Source organism: Neophocaena asiaeorientalis, unplaced genomic scaffold (assembly GCF_003031525.2).
Source record: "Neophocaena asiaeorientalis asiaeorientalis breed wild unplaced genomic scaffold, Neophocaena_asiaeorientalis_V1.1 scaffold400, whole genome shotgun sequence".
Lineage (NCBI taxonomy): Eukaryota > Metazoa > Chordata > Mammalia > Artiodactyla > Phocoenidae > Neophocaena > Neophocaena asiaeorientalis.
Genome location: NW_020175089.1, coordinates 2,484,113 through 2,499,934, shown reverse-complemented (window position 1 = coordinate 2,499,934; position 15,822 = coordinate 2,484,113). Strand labels below are relative to the sequence as shown.

General features: G+C 37.0%; 1 long non-coding RNA gene across 1 annotated transcript; it reads left to right on the top strand.

Moving 5' to 3' along the window:
- Window positions 1-327: 327 nt before the first annotated feature.
- Window positions 328-9,288, top strand: LOC112412512 (uncharacterized). Its single transcript, XR_003005823.1, has 3 exons — window positions 328-475; window positions 4,852-4,957; window positions 9,134-9,288. It is a non-coding gene; the product is annotated as an uncharacterized LOC112412512 (long non-coding RNA).
- The last annotated feature ends 6,534 nt before the right edge of the window (window positions 9,289-15,822 follow it).

Sequence of the window (15,822 nt, the reverse complement as noted above, 5' to 3'; positions counted from 1 at the left end):
ATCTTGCAAACTAAAAAATATCTCCAGAAAATGCAATATGTCCCCTGGGGGCAAAATCACCTCTAACTGGGAACCACTGGCCTAGAAATATGTGCAGTTCTAATTACTCCTAGCTTTAATCTGATTTTCTCTATCATGTAACTATTTTTTATGAGACTGCCCCCCTTCTGGTTAATTAAAGATTCCAGGTAATCAAGGCTAAAAACATTCCGTAATTGACGCCAGCTTGTTTTCTCCACTTTCTCGGCATTCCATACTTTCACAAAAAAAAGGACATTCAACTTCTGCTTGTTTATCTTAACAGGTGTGCTCACAAGTTTCTGAGTCTTTTTATTCTTCTGTGGTTGCATTACAAGCACTGCCTACAGGAAGGTAGAGAGATGCTATGCCATGGAAGCAAGTCAGTCTAGTGGATGAAGACACAGGCCCTCCAGCCCGCATTCTCCTGCACCACTTCCTAGCTGTGTGATCTTGGGTAAGTTACCTCCTCTTTGTTTTCTCTGTGAAATGGATTCCTGCCTGATAGGGTTATTGTGAGAATTAAATGAGATGTTTCACTGATACTTAGAAGAGTGTCTAACACAGAGAATGTCAACAGTTGTTTATTATTATTCCGTTGGTATTATCTGCACCTCAGGGTCTTGTCAGGAACAGCAGAAGGGCCAGACTCTCACTCATAAGCACATACTCTGTGGTTTTGAAATTTTATTCAAGCAAAGTTTTAGCCTATATTTTACATATTTAAATTGTGTAACATATTCTATTTCTACCACAGACTTTTCTATGTAGGAGGTGGGAATATCACTGAAACATGTAAGCTGCTTGTTAACATTGGCTACTCTTGATTAATTCATAAAAAGTTCAAAAATGAACAAAACTGATCAGTGAGAGAGGGTTACCTTTGGTGCTTGGGGACAGGGATAAATTGAAAGGAGCCTGATGAGGATTCTGGGACAATTTAAGTTCCATTTTTGGAGTTCGTTACATGAGACTGAGGAGTTTGTGAAAATCCATCAAGCCATTCACTGATGATTTAGGTACCTTTCTTTAGCTATTTATAGTTCAGTAAAAGTTCAAACATACAACACAGATTAATTATAGAAAAATAAAAATCTTGTTCTACACCTAATAATATTGTTTTTGAGAAAAGTAGAGACTTTCAGAGTTAAAACATTTTTGGTATTTTGTTTCATTATGGTTCCTGCATTATTCAAATGGTTTTTTGGGGAAGCTTGATTTCTTAAACTCAATAAATATGGCATGGGGTGTGAAAAGAAGTTACTATATGGTTGTTTATGTTCACATAGCCAAACACAAACCTGAATATTTTTTTTAACTCAGACATAATATTGAGAAGTGCTACTTGGATAACTTCAACTATATTTTTAGCTTCTCATGCTATTGTTAATGTGAAAAATATAAAACTAAATTACAGGTCCCCCTATTTTCATTATGGAACAATTTTATAGCTGTCAAAAACTTTGTGTTTCACACTTCCCACATACACAAGGCTACACTTGTACTAGAGTTTATGAGTTTTTCTTTGGCTTTTTCTTAGTAGCTGAAAAGTTGATATAGTAATGATTTTGTTGCAAAGTTGTCAAAATAAATAAAGCACACAAAGCAAAGGCAAGGACACTTAAATTCCAGAAAAAGATGAAATTTAGGTTATAACCATGCATGGTAAATAGAGGAGCCATTGGTGGAATGACCATATTATGCCCAAACCTCTTTCAAGCCAAAAGTTTCAACATTTTCACCCCATTTTCCCCCCAGAACTGCTGCAGATGAGACAGTCTGACTGATGAGGTTTCATGTATTTTTATTTTTTCTGCCATCTCCTATAGATGTGCCCATAAGCAGAGAAATAATAATAAGACCCAAGGGCACAGAGAAGGTGAAGAGGGAGGGTGGAAAACAGAGCAGTTACACCCTGGTTAAACCCTCAGCAGCCCATAAAGTAGTTTAGCAAAGATTGCTTATGAAAACTTAGTAGAATATAACAGCATCTTTAAATGAATAAAATTCTCTAAGGATGATGTAGAAAATATAATATGATTCATAATTCTAGCAAAAAGCACATTTTCAGAGCATAAAAACAGTTAGAATGTTCCTAATAGTAACACTGAAACATCCTTGGTCCTTTTTAATCGTGCTTGCATTTAACAATAGAATATTTAGAAATTTAATTACCGCAGCCTATCTTTACATCTAAGCAACATATATTAATTTCACCCATGAGAAAAAAATCATGGTAAATGTCAAGGCAGATTCACATTGAGGTTCAGATGTCATCACAAATGACCTTCCTCTTCTCCTTCTAAATATAAGCTGTGTTTGTTTCCCCAAAGAGCAAGGTAGCTTGGCCTGAGGGGTTCTCATTTGTCTAGTCAGATAATAATGCCTATAACTAACTTCTCTTTTTAAAATTGCTATGCCTTTTTCCCATTTTGTGTAGTAGGCCAGGCCTTTTCAAGTTTTTTTCACAGAGGCAGGCAGAGTGGTTAGTAAGAAACTGTACATGCTTTGCCTTGGGTTCAAAGCCTAAGAACCAGCTTTGTGCTTAGGGTGGAATGTAGAATTCTGGTGACAGCAATGGGCATGTCCTTTGTTTCCTCTGTTCACTTAGAGTCTTTGCAAGGTTCTAAGTAAATGCTATTAACAAGCATTAATACAACGCATGAGTATGGAATTTCAGGGAGAGTCAAAGTAGCAGAATGAACAGCGAGGGGAATATGAGACAACCCAAGTAGCTGAAGTCAGACATCCTCAGCAAAATGAGGTTGCTGATGGCAGACAGGTCTTGAGGGTCTGAGTCTGACATAAAGGCTGTAAAAGTATCAGGACCACCAACTGCTACTTATGCATCAATACCATAGAAACTCCCACACGTGAGAGAGATGCTTGTGTATTAGAAACAAGTGATGCAGATATATCCATAGAATCAAATGTGGCAAATGTAAGAATAGGCAACAAAACCCCCAAATGAATAAAACAGTAACATGGGGAGGGGGTTTGGAAAGGGGGCATCTTTAATGACTAAACCCAATGACAAACTATTCTCTGGTGGAAGTTATGCCATATATGCCATTTGGGAGATTATTTCAAATGGCATTCCCAGGAATATTCTCTTCTGGATGCCTTGGTTCTGTCAATTCTTCCATCTCAGAGTTTCTTAATCCTTGAAATCGGCATTGATCTTCTATATCCAGCTATCAGCTTTTATACATTTGCAATTTATTCTCTCAAAATAGAGGCTAACATAAAGCAAGCAAAGTGGACGTGAGGCAAACTTTCCTCCCGGGGTCAAACTGGTTGCTCAGTGACCTGCTCACAACTTTAGGGTAACTCATAGCCCTACAGTCATTCATCCCCTGGAGCTGTCCCCATGAAGCTGAATAACCTCTGTCTTAGCCTGCCAAAAGGTTTCTCAGCTCAGTGCTACCCTTGACTGGCACTCTGTTATTATGCTATATTTATGCCAGGAAAGTTGTAATTAGCTTTGTTCTGCTGCAGACGTATCCAGCCTCACATGCAGTATAAAAGGTAATAAAATAGGTGGGCAGATATAAAAACCTGAATAAGCACCTTATGCATGATTCCCAAACTGATGAAAGAACCAAGAAAAGGGAATGTTCATGGCTTCAAAAGCAGTAGAGGCCAGCTAAGAAGCCACATCTAGGTACGGCCAGCTTGCCATACAATGTTTAGTCAATCCCCTATCTCTCCCCCATTCCCCCAGTCCTGTCCACTGACAAGACTGTTCTGTAACTTGGTGATATTTATTTGGTGGAAGCTCTTTTGTTTTGTTTTATTAATATGGCATCTCATATCTCTTTAAGGGGATAATTTTGTTTAAAAGTGGACTTTTAGAATTCCATTGTTCAGTATCCCTGCATTATCCGCTCTAGATCTTGTCTGGGATGTGAATGCCATCTGTTTTTATCACACATAGCCACATGTGTTTGCAGGAATGAAAAAAGAGCTGGCAGGAAGGTACCAAAACATTAGGTCCACAGTGCCAAAATCGTTGTTATGAGTTGATGAATCCCCTTTCATTCTCCAACCTGGTTATAAGCTCCCTGAAGGTGAGATCTATTGTCTCTTTCACAGGCTTTAGTTAAACATGGGCTAGCTGTAGATTATTAACAAATGAGTCATCAAGGAGATGCACTTAGAAAAAAATATACGCTTTTTCAAGACCCAGGTTAAACATTTTAAAAATAATCTTTATTAAGCTATTGACAAAGGTTTTTCCGACATTATGTGGGATTTTGGGGAACTTTGTGTATTTGTCAGTTTGTTCAGTGAAAACAAATTCAAATAAAAGAAATGGATACGTGTAAGGAAAGATTTTCAAAGAAAGAACAAGTATGAATTTTGTGTATACAGAAGTATAAAAAGAGAGAAAAGAAAAACAAAGAAAGGAGATCCAGAGGAAAGAGATGAAAGTATATTGATGAGTTGGTATATAATACTTAACAGTGAACTTGAAGTCAGGAAACATTATGGTTACTGTGCCTTCCGGAATGAGCTATAGAGTAAATGTTATTTCTTGTATTTTGTGGTTATGTGAGAAGAAGTGGGTGGGGAAGGACTCCTCATCCATCTTAAAAGAGGGTCCTAAGAATAAAAAGAGCAAATGGTATCATGCAGACAAGAAGTGGTCTAGCTACCAGGTAGATATAGACATTTTTTTCTGTCCTCTTCTATTGGGTTTGTATGTAGTGAAGTGAGCTAGATGCAAGGGAACATCTGAGAACAAAAGTTCAAACAATATCTTATATCTGTGTAGCTTTTGACAATTTACTTGCCTATTTTTGCATTAATGTTCATATTTAATCTTTCTAGCTCTTTGAAGTGGGAAGGGTCAAGTTTATTTTTCAGATGAGTGAACCAAATCCAGGAAGAGTCAGGAAACTTGATTGACCAACTTCTCAGCTAGTTAAAAGCAGAGGTGAGATTCAAACCTAAACCTACCTCCCAATTTAATGCTCATCTAAGTCCTCACTCCCTGTCCTATAAAGAGCCTCAACAGCTTTGAAGGGAAACCAGATATCAAGGATGTTTGCAATTTCCCATAGGACTCAAAGAAAGCAGTTTTAATCCACAGCTAAAATTTCATCTGCATTTTTATAACCAGAGCGTTCAAAATCCCAGTGCTAGCAGTGCCAGCTTCCACTTCTGGAATCTTCTTCCAGAGGAAAAACCACCCAATTCTCCCCTTTTGGCCACTGACTAGAAAACATGGGATTTGGGGTGACAAAGTAATTCTAAAGGGAACTCAAGGACCTTGGTAAGTTTAGGACAAAATAAAGACATTTGAGGATGTCTACTAATTTCCCTGATGACTGGTGACAGTTTTGCCATTGTGTCTAAGGGAAGTTATCTAAAGTCCTAGTGCACATTTCTTCACATTAATTGAGTAGGTTCATATTGTTATATTAAATATACTTTTTATTTGGGGGGGGATGAGAGGCTTGGATTGTATTTTTCTTTATTGAACCTTGCATTTTTTTGTCAGCTTAGGTATTGAATATGGTTCACTTTGTAAGAAAAAGAGAAGGAAAAAGTAGGATATATGAAAGATTTAATTACATTTATTTTATGGAACTTAGTCTTGAATTTTAAATTCATAGATTTTTTTTAGATAAATATGTGCTTTTTAAAAAGCACATTTTAAAAACTTCTTCTATGCCGTAACAATATAACAAAAAATTCAGTTATAAATGTTTATACTATTCATAACAAGTGGCATTTTTTTCATTCATAGAGAGCTTCATTTGTTTTCCCAATGTTGACTTTTTCATATTCAGAACGAGGCATTTGAAGGATTTGACATTTTACAGTTGATAACAGAAAATGGAAAAAAGCACACTTTTTTTCCTCCCCCCTTCTGCTTTCATAATTCTATCCTGGCTCAACATGACTTTTTTTTTTTTCTCTCCCCTCAAAATTTCCAAAATTGTTTATACTGTTGTGATAAGACCAAAGTCAGTGAGTTTAAGACTGGAAAGAATTTTTTTTAAGAAAATGTTGAAAATGTGATTGGGTGGAAAATGGGTAGAAGGAGAGTGAACACTTGTGATGCTATTTCTTTGACAAGGTGTCAGCTCAGCTCCCTCTGTATCATTCGAAATAATAGAAAATTCGTCAGGCCATACTTTTTCACTCCAACTCAGATTTCAATATTGTACACTTTTTCTTTAAAGAGGTGTGAAGTTTCTTTTTAAGAGGACTCTCTAAATATAATAGAAATTTCCATACCTTTATATATAAATGTACATTATATAAAACACATGAAGAAAAATAAAGATTTAAAAAAAAAAGATTAAAAAAAACACCTGAAGAAAAGTAAAGATTAAAAAACAAACAAACAAAAACAAACACATGAACACTTTCAGCCAAAATCCAAAGAAAATTGGTTTTAAAAATGTGAGAGGTGCTTGGAAAGTCTCATTATCAGGCCTAAAACAACAAATGAGCTTTGAGATTAAACCTTGTAATCATTATGAACATTAGCTTACGTTTTTTCTTTTTGACACAAAATTCTCACAGGTGGTTCTAATTAGGCATAAGTAGTGACAGTGGGCAGTTTGACTAAATCCAGATCCTAGCCAAGAGTAATGGAAAAAAGTCTCAGCTTGCCTGCTTAGAAAACAGAATCTATATTGAGACAGTTCAAGGAAATGACACCCAGGACAAAATGTAAAAACCGTGGCTTGAGATCCTTTGTGTTTTCTTCCTTTAGGGAGCCAAACACCATGAAACACCTAATGCCATGTTTCTTGATGCACACATTAAATTCCAAGTTTCTTAAAGAAAGCTTGTGTTCCTCTAAGACAAACTCTGTCCACTTTGCCATCTTGTAGGAAAAATACAAGGTTGTATGTTATATATATTGTCAGTCATTTTTATCCTTTGGTCTGGCATGGCTGAATGGCTAGTTGATAATTCTGTCAAGTCATTTCCTAAATAATTTACTGTTTTCATTAAAACTCTCTATTACCTTTAGTTTAGTTGAGCCATACAGGAAAGGAAAAAGATCTTTTTGGAAATAGTTTCCAAAAATCAGTAGGTTAGTAAAACTTGGATCATTCACCTTACAAGTTTTGTGATAATAAAATTTCTCCCTAGTCGTTCGTGTTCCTTTCTTATTAGTTAACACTTGTGTTCTATGAAGCAAACACACTCATCCTTGGCTAAGAAATGTCTTGAAAAATTCATGCAGGTATTTAACAGCCATCCAGAGTAATTTTTTAATCTTCTTAAGCAGGACCATTGCACATAACTGTGCCACTGCATTATAGGACACCCAGTCAATGGGATGAGTGAGGTTTAAAATTTATGCCTTCCTGACAAGGGGCTGTGTCTGCATGAAAGAAGCTGCAGCATTTTCTAATTTGCAGAGACTGGGCTTACTGCCTTCCACTCATAAGTCATTCTTGGAAATCCAACCAAAAGGTTTTTTTAAAAAAGCAAAGGATCACTTATGTAATTATTTACTTATTTTTTTTCCTACTCTAAATAGTATATTATTGTCAATCAATGAATCTGAATTATCTTCATATTTTTCCCCCCAGATATGGTAAGGCATGATATATCGGCCATTGACATCTCACTTTGTGATTTCTTAAGCGTGCCACCCAAGCTTGCTGAAACATGGGTTTCCTTGGCCGATTCAATGTACATTGATAAGGTAGATTAAAAATTGGGGAGTGAAGGGACAGGAAGAAATACCCAGAGAAGCCCATATACACTTTCCTCCACATGGTGGAAAATATGCTCTTGACTAAACAATTTTCAGAGCAGTTAGTGATGGTTCATTTCTTTCTGTATACCTGCCCCTAAGATACAGAGTGAAATAGCAAAAATGTAAGCAGATAGCCTTTAAAACTCTAGCTTTTGTGAAACATATCTTCATTTTGATGATAATAATTATTATTATCACTACTATTATTTTACCTCATACAAAACTGTACTTGAATTCATAGCACTCACAATTCCTGGATGTTATCTTGGAGGAATGATTTCTTCTGAGTCAACAAGGTTAAAAGTGTGAAGGAAAGCAAAACAAAGTAGTCAGCAGTTTATAAACAGCATGTGTTTGTGAATTTTACTTTTTAGCAGCTCAAATTGATCTCAACTGAATACCCCTTGAAGTTCTTTTCAGCTCTTGCTGTTTGCAGATGTAAAATATTTTTTCATATCAGTGCAAAAATAACTGCTCTTTATTGGTGGTTAGATTCCTAATGAGGCTGATTTCCTACAGAGAAAGGCCTGGAATGTCAGTCCCACCCTTTTAACTAATAGTGATAAAATAGATATCTCTGTCCTATTGCTTTGGGGAATGCATTTGATCTTAGCAGGGGATCCACTGATAATGAGAGGAGTCCTGAAGAGAAATATCAGAATTAAAAGGTAGAACATGCTATCCATTTTTCTTATATCACCACTAGTCTAAGGAATCCCTAGGGGCCTGGACTTGTAAAAGATTCAGCAGCTTATCTCCCAAAGCTTTTCCAATTCAGGGGAGATGACATATGCAGAATAACTCATTGTCTTGGGATCTTATCAGGATTTAAAGAATATTTTTCCAAGTGAAGTTCAAGATTGGACACTTTTGGAAAGGAATCATTTTGAGCAAACTTGTTTCCTAACTCCTATCTACCTCATGAAGCTGTGATGGGTCTACAATTCACCATGCAAAAAATTTCTGATCCGTGTTCAACTTGCCTCCTCCCATGTGTTTCACTCAAACACGCCCTTAACAAGTCAGAGAAGGTTTCTGGCAGCTGGTTTTGGAGTAAGAAATCCTGGACCAGCTAGAAGGGTGGGATAGGGAGGGTGGGAGTGAGGGAGACGCAAGAGGGAAGAGATATGAGGATATATGTATATGTATAACTGATTCACTTTGTTATAAAGCAGAAACTAATACACCATTGTAAAGCAATTATACTCCAATAAAAACATTAAAAAAAAAACAAAAAAATCTTAGGGAACTTAATGCACCTTGGTCATATTTTTTTTCTTGTTACTTCCAACCCCTTCTCTCTCTTTATCCTTTTCTCTGGTTGTCACTTTCTGTTTCTTATTTTATTTTATTAAAAAAATTTTTTTTGTCTTTTTCTAGAGTGGCAGCAGCTAGAAAAATTCCTAGATTGTGTTGGCCTTCGTCTCCTTCATCACACACAGAGAGCTTGGGGCAGGGGCCTGCTCTTCTCGTAGCCAGCAGGACACCTACTGGTCTAACCAACCAGTCGAAGAAGAGAGACCATTGCTGCTCAAATGCCCAACTTCCCCTAGCTACAATTGATATGCCTTCTTTTACTTGTGGAGTTACCTATTAAAGCCATCACTTATTGATTTTATAGTCATATATTGCAACTTTTAATCACATCAGTTCAGCTTTCTCTTCTTTAGTGCTGGAAACTGCCCATCAGGGCCTCTATTTTCTTGTTGTCATTCCCACTGTCTCAAGCAAGGAGGCAAGGAGGAGACTTCAAGCTGGAGCTATAATCCTAGAACTACTCCAGGTTTTACTTAAATAGTTGTACTAATTGGTTTCTTCATCAGTAAGTTAATCATGGATTTTCTCCCTCAATTTTGTCATAAGCTCACCTAAGAAAAGCTATAAACAACACCTTTTTTTTCTTCAAAACATAAAAAAGGACTATTCACAATAAATTAATACAGGTAGTACAAAAGCATGGTTAACACGTTGGGATCTCCCAGCACAGCAATTAAGTCATCTTTCCTGTGGCTTGCTGAGAGATGACAAAGTGAGAAAACTTTAGGTGCAACTAACTTTGGATTCTTCATAAGTCTCACCTCTGCTCCTCATTTTTCCCGTCTGTAATCATGGCTATGGGTAGAGATCATCTCAAAGTTCTTCCAGTTCTAATATGATATGTAATTATAGATTTTAAGTGTGTGCATTTCACTTGAATTTCTCTCAGAAGATGAGATGATATGAATATTTCAACATAAAAAAAATGTATTGCGGCCCACAGTGGCAGCAAGCTTTTTAAACCACTGTGTAAATACTTCTGCTGGTAAGATGGTCCTAATAGTGAAGAATAAAACCCATGGAATTGGAAGGGAGCAGCTTGGCAAGTCAGTGTTCTCTTGGTCCCAGAAATCCTGTTGGTTGAGAGGAGATGAGCTGATAGGCCTGGTGATGACAAATATCAACACACTTTGTAGATATAACTTCATAGATATAACTAGTCAGGTTGTAGTATAAGGGCAACAGTGGAACGCATCTCTCAAATACCTTGTGATATTTGTATAGGGTGCTCACCCACTGTGAAGTGTGAGCATTCCACAGGGAAGAATTAGCTGATTACTCAACTAACTTCCAGACTACATGCCTCATGCTGGGAGCCCAGCCCTGTCAGTGTAGGAAATGATTTGGGGTGTGATCAGTACAGTGTCCTAATTCCATAGTGAAAAGTTCCCTGCTACCACATGGCGAAGCAGACACCAGGGCTTAGGAGAGTGGGGACAGGAGTGTTACCTGAGGATGAGTGGCTAGAAACAGCAGGTGCCCACACGCTCCTGGTCGTCCTTCCTCTTCTAATGGTAGGCAAGCTTCATCCTTCTGTGCAGCCTCTGCCTCTAAACTGGCCACTGGGCCAAAGTCACAACCAAAACTTTAAACCTACTAGAGAAAAGGGCAAGAGGCAAGTGAGTCCCTCTCTTTGTATTCCCTCTCTTTTCTATTTAGAAATATATTAAAAAGATAGCTCCTCTTAGCAGATAAGGAAAAACTATATGAAATCTTAATATTTAAGAGCCCTGATGTCTGTCGCCCTAACATGATATGCAGAGTTTGGTCTGATGTGAGGCCCTTACAGCATAAGAGACGTGAACTCAACCTGGTCTGGAAATGATGCAAAAATTCTATGCAAAGAATAAATGAAATAAAGCAAAACACAGAGGCATCTTTTCTAGTGAACCACTTTTTAATGCATAAGTTCTCTGTATTGTGTACCAAAAGGTTAGTGACAAAACATCTCCATAAAAATAAAATTTTCGAGAGCCATTTTTTTTTTCCAGAAAATTTCCATCAGCTTTCTTCCCAGAGTTAAACTGCACTGTACATGTTAAGTGAGTATGGAAGTCTATATATTCTTTCTGGACTGTTCTTTCCAATTAGGTGGGTGTCTGGAGAGCTGCACGTGATCTTAATAATGCTCAGATTTTTACATAAGCCATTTTTACATAAGCCATTTTACATAAGCCATTTTTACATAAGCCACTCTTTGAAGGTAAGCAAGAGGGATAATAGCCCCTGGCAGTATTTTTGTTCAGGAAATTTCAATTCTTTCATAGGAAACTGAAAATACAGAGAGGGTTAAAATGAATACAATACACTGATGAAAATGCCCATTTGGAAGCTGGCTTTTCTCAAATAGTTTCTCTATGTTGACTGTTCTAACAATTGTCCCACTTAGGCTCTTCAGGCTATAGCGTAGAGCATTGTTTAAAAGACTGATAAATCAAGTGTTGAGATCAAGCACTGTGTGTGATGAGTTCCCTTGTAGTATTCACAAGTATCCTGTTGAATGCTCACTCCTGGCCAAGTATTTCTCAAGTACTGTAGTCCTTTACTTCGATGTCGGGACCCCAGATTTACTTGCCATCTCAACAGAGAACACCATCCACAGAGACAATGATAAATGATCCAAAGACTGAGCAAGTGTGCTGTTTGCAGCAAGGCAAACTCCACACTGCTTGTCCTTAAATCTTGTGGGCTCAATGTTCAATGGAACAGTGCATTATTTGTGATTTCTCAAAATTTCTGAATATTTTAATTTCTTTCCTTGGTGTAATATCAGCAGTTGTTTGTATCCGATGAGAAGTATAAAACCCAGGAACTGCACTTGAAATAGAATCATGGGTCCTCAGCTTGGGTGGATTTTAAAGGTGATCAAGACTGTGCTTTGTAAACGTTAATATACCTAAAAAAATTCTGAGAATCATGTTTAGATACAGATACTTGTGCACTCAATGCCCAAATGTATTTCCATGATATACACTATAATTAATCTGAAAAGACTAATTACATTTATTTTAGAGTTATCATCTATGTTCTGGATTATCTCTTTTCTCTTGAATTAGTTGATCTGTTCAGTTTGTGCATCTCTGGGACACTGATTTCTTCAATGGATTATTCTGGCATATCAATTTACATTTGCAAATGATGGCTTGATTTATTGATATCAGTAATTGAAGTAGGTACACATGACACAAATGGGGAAAAAATTGTACTCTGAGAGAAATTACAAGCTCTCTGGCTCTGAAAAGAGGCAGGTAAGATGAGAAGGAGGCAGGTAGGGATGGGTATGCAGTCAGGTGGCTCTCCTTTGGAATGGAGGGAGAGCTTGCCTTATGGAGTGTCCAGAAAGAACCCTCTTGTTCTTTGTAGTGATAGAAACTTGCCTGCCATACTGCTTCCCTCCCCTAATCCCCAGTACATCTCTGGGATTCCTGTTGGACAGATCCCCAACTTTATTCAGAAACACTGTCTTTTGGCTTTTGCCTGAGGGCAAATGTCTTAGTCATCAGCTACCTTGAGGATCAGACTGCCCTGGTGTTCACTAACATATTCCACTGACCCTTACCACGGCCTGCTTCTGAAGTTTCAATATCTGGTTAGTATGAAGTTCTGATGAGAATTTTTACTATATTAAAAAACAGTTCTGTCTAAGCCTGTGTTGTCCTGTGAGCTCTTCATCATTTTGGGCTTCACATCTGCTTTGTATCTTCTGGATATTTCTCATTCTTTGAGCTGGTTGGCGTAACCCTCTCAGTTTTCCACTGCTGCCTTAAATTTATTCTCTTCATTTTACTTTTCCTACGGAGTTTTGGGAGGGAGGAGAGAAATGCCTATGTTCACTAGCCTTCTTCAATGTGAAACTGTCAACTGACGTAGTTACATGGTTGTCCCTTTACTCAAAATAATTTCTGACCCAACTAAGATTTCCTACTGTGTACTGAAATTCAATGGCATTCCTAATTCTATAGTTTAAATCAAATGCTAGCCCCTTCTAATACAATAGTCCAGCAATAATAATCTACTAATTATTATATCTCACCTCAATTCCTAAGCTCTCAGGTCAGGTCGGGACTAATGTAACCAAGCCAAGCTACTTACACTTTCAAGTTACTCCATTTTCATATGTTTTGTCAGGAGTGGAATTGGGGGTGGGCGCTATAGGTTTAGAATTTACCCAGCAGTAGTCATCAAAATGTCTGATGTAGAGAAGTCACATGTTAAGTAGCTGTTGATATCATAAAGACTCTAATAAAATGATGAAATGGGAGAATTATAATGTTTTGACTTTGACAGTGATGTCAGAAAAGTTTCACTCTGAATTCTCTTCAAGCATGCCTTTAGCTTTACAGTGTCTATTGGCTTTCTTCATTGAGCAGAATAAAATTATCTGATAATTATGTGCCAGAAAAGTCTCTCAGCTTTTGGCAGTTCCTCTTTTAAACTCAGGCAAAGAGGAGGAAGCAGAATATAGTAATAGAATTTTGCTATAGAATATAATTACAGACATTTAGTAATAAAGTATGTTGTCATTCTATACTATATTATAATATATAGTAATATATAAATAGTAAATATATAGTATAATATAGAACAATAAAGTAGGACATAGTAGAAATATAATATAGAAATGTCAATTCAACATTAAACAATTTTGTTATTTTAGGGCTACGTATAACTGTAAAATATCTTTAATGTTTCTAAGCCTCAATCTGTAATATAAATGTTCTTCCTTATTCTGCATTATTAAATTGTGGAAAAGGAGCCTTATTACATGAGTATCTCTACACAGTAATTTCAGAACAACAGCTATAAATCTATAGTGCTACCAATTCTTCTCCTCTTTTCTATAACTTATAATATTTTAGCTTGAAACATGATAACAGGAAGTACCCCAAAACATGGGATGCACATGGTTAAATCCATTTCACAGAGCTGATTGCTTGCCACTGACTGAGTTCTATGGAGTTTCTATTTTTCTGGCATGTGAATCATTCATTTTCTCTCCTTTGGTTGCACTTAGTTCTACACTGGGAACTTGTCCTTATGTTTCTTAGCACAATATTGATTTTTTTATAATTTCTTTGCAAGCTTTCTTTCAATGGAGCTTCCATTGTAACCCCGTGTTCTTTTTCTCAGCAATTCTCTATCCTTTTGTTTTTAGACCAAAGGTGTCATTCTTGGTGTATGATGAACTAGAGGTATGGAGGTTAAGCTATCATTAGCTTCATGCATGATACCATGAAATTTGTTGTCATTCAGGAGATATGCTCTGTCCCTGGGCATTTATGAACCTGTGCACTGCAATCATAGGCCATATAAAGTGGGTCTCACCAAGGAGTGTGTTGACTAATCTCCCAAGAGTGAAAAGGAAGTTCATATTAAAGGGAGGTGCAGTCAGTGGAGGCTGGAGAGTAGCTGAATGTTGACATTTGCAGCTGCACCTCGAGACACAGGAAGAAGAGGATAATTGTACTTTATTCCCAGCACTGCTGGTTGACTTGTAAATTGTTTAGATGGCCCTTAAATTGGTTTTGAGCTTCAAATGGGAACTGTGACTTTCAGTGGAATTTAACCTGGGACTTTCCAAGATCTTGCAAATGATGACTCCCTCATAGGATGAGTTAGAGAATTATCAAGCTTTATTTTAACCAACTACTTTAGGAGGATAGAATAGGTTTGTAACGTACATGGGAAGTGAGGTCTAAATGAGTTACATGGTCAAAACTACTCATAACTTTCCCACTTCTTACGTCAACAACAAAAATGGCTGCTCTAAAATCTGCCCTCTGGACTCTCTGCCACCAATGGCAAGAGGTAGTTTGGGGTGACTTATAAAATAGTAACTATGTCCTCATTGATAAAGATAGGACTTCAGCCTCAAAAGTTCATCATGATCTCAATCACTGTCCTTATTCCAAGTATCTGAAAATTAGTAGAATGTGGGATATGACTAACTGAAAACTGTAAGGACTTCAGTCATCCAGGAAACTTGGAGAAGGTAAAAATAGCATCTATGAATCTAAATGATGAGGAGGTAAAATCTGAAATATTTTCAACATAACATACAACATGGCCATGTAAAAACAAATCTCCTAAATAATATTCTGCCTGAGAAGTTGTTGGTGTGTTTCCTGGATTACTTTTTTTGGATGTATATTGGCAATAATTTATTAAATCTTTGGATATCTTAGATGCTTTTGGAGAGTTAAGTGGTAAAGGTTTCATCATGCTTTACTGGCAAGCAATTTGACATATTTTTAAAACTAAAAAGATGATATTTACTAGCCACAAAGCATGTGTCCTTCCAGCAAACTGATCAGTGGCAGAGAGGAATTGCTTGTGTCTTTCAGCAACTAAATTTCTTTTCTCTTAAAAAATGTGTCTGTGTGGGAGTGTAACACATTCTCAATTTATAGGATGATTTTGCTAGAGTATGGTGTGTCCCTCAAACTTCTCACTTCTCTCAACACCAGCATGCTCCTTCTCAGGTCTTCCTTTATTGCCATATGCAATGAGACTAAGGTGATTTAAAATCCAATTTAACTCCATATGAGACATTTGGAGTTTTTCAACCATTGACTCATTTAATAATAGAGATGGGAGAGATGGAGGCAATGAGACACTCAGGTCCTAGATATGGCTGATAGGTCACTTACCGATTTCTTTGTGTAGGTTATTTTTGATGTTTTTGCTCTGCTGACAAAACAGAAACAAACAAAGGCAGTGAGTCATTCACTTCCTGGGCTGTCAGCTGCCAC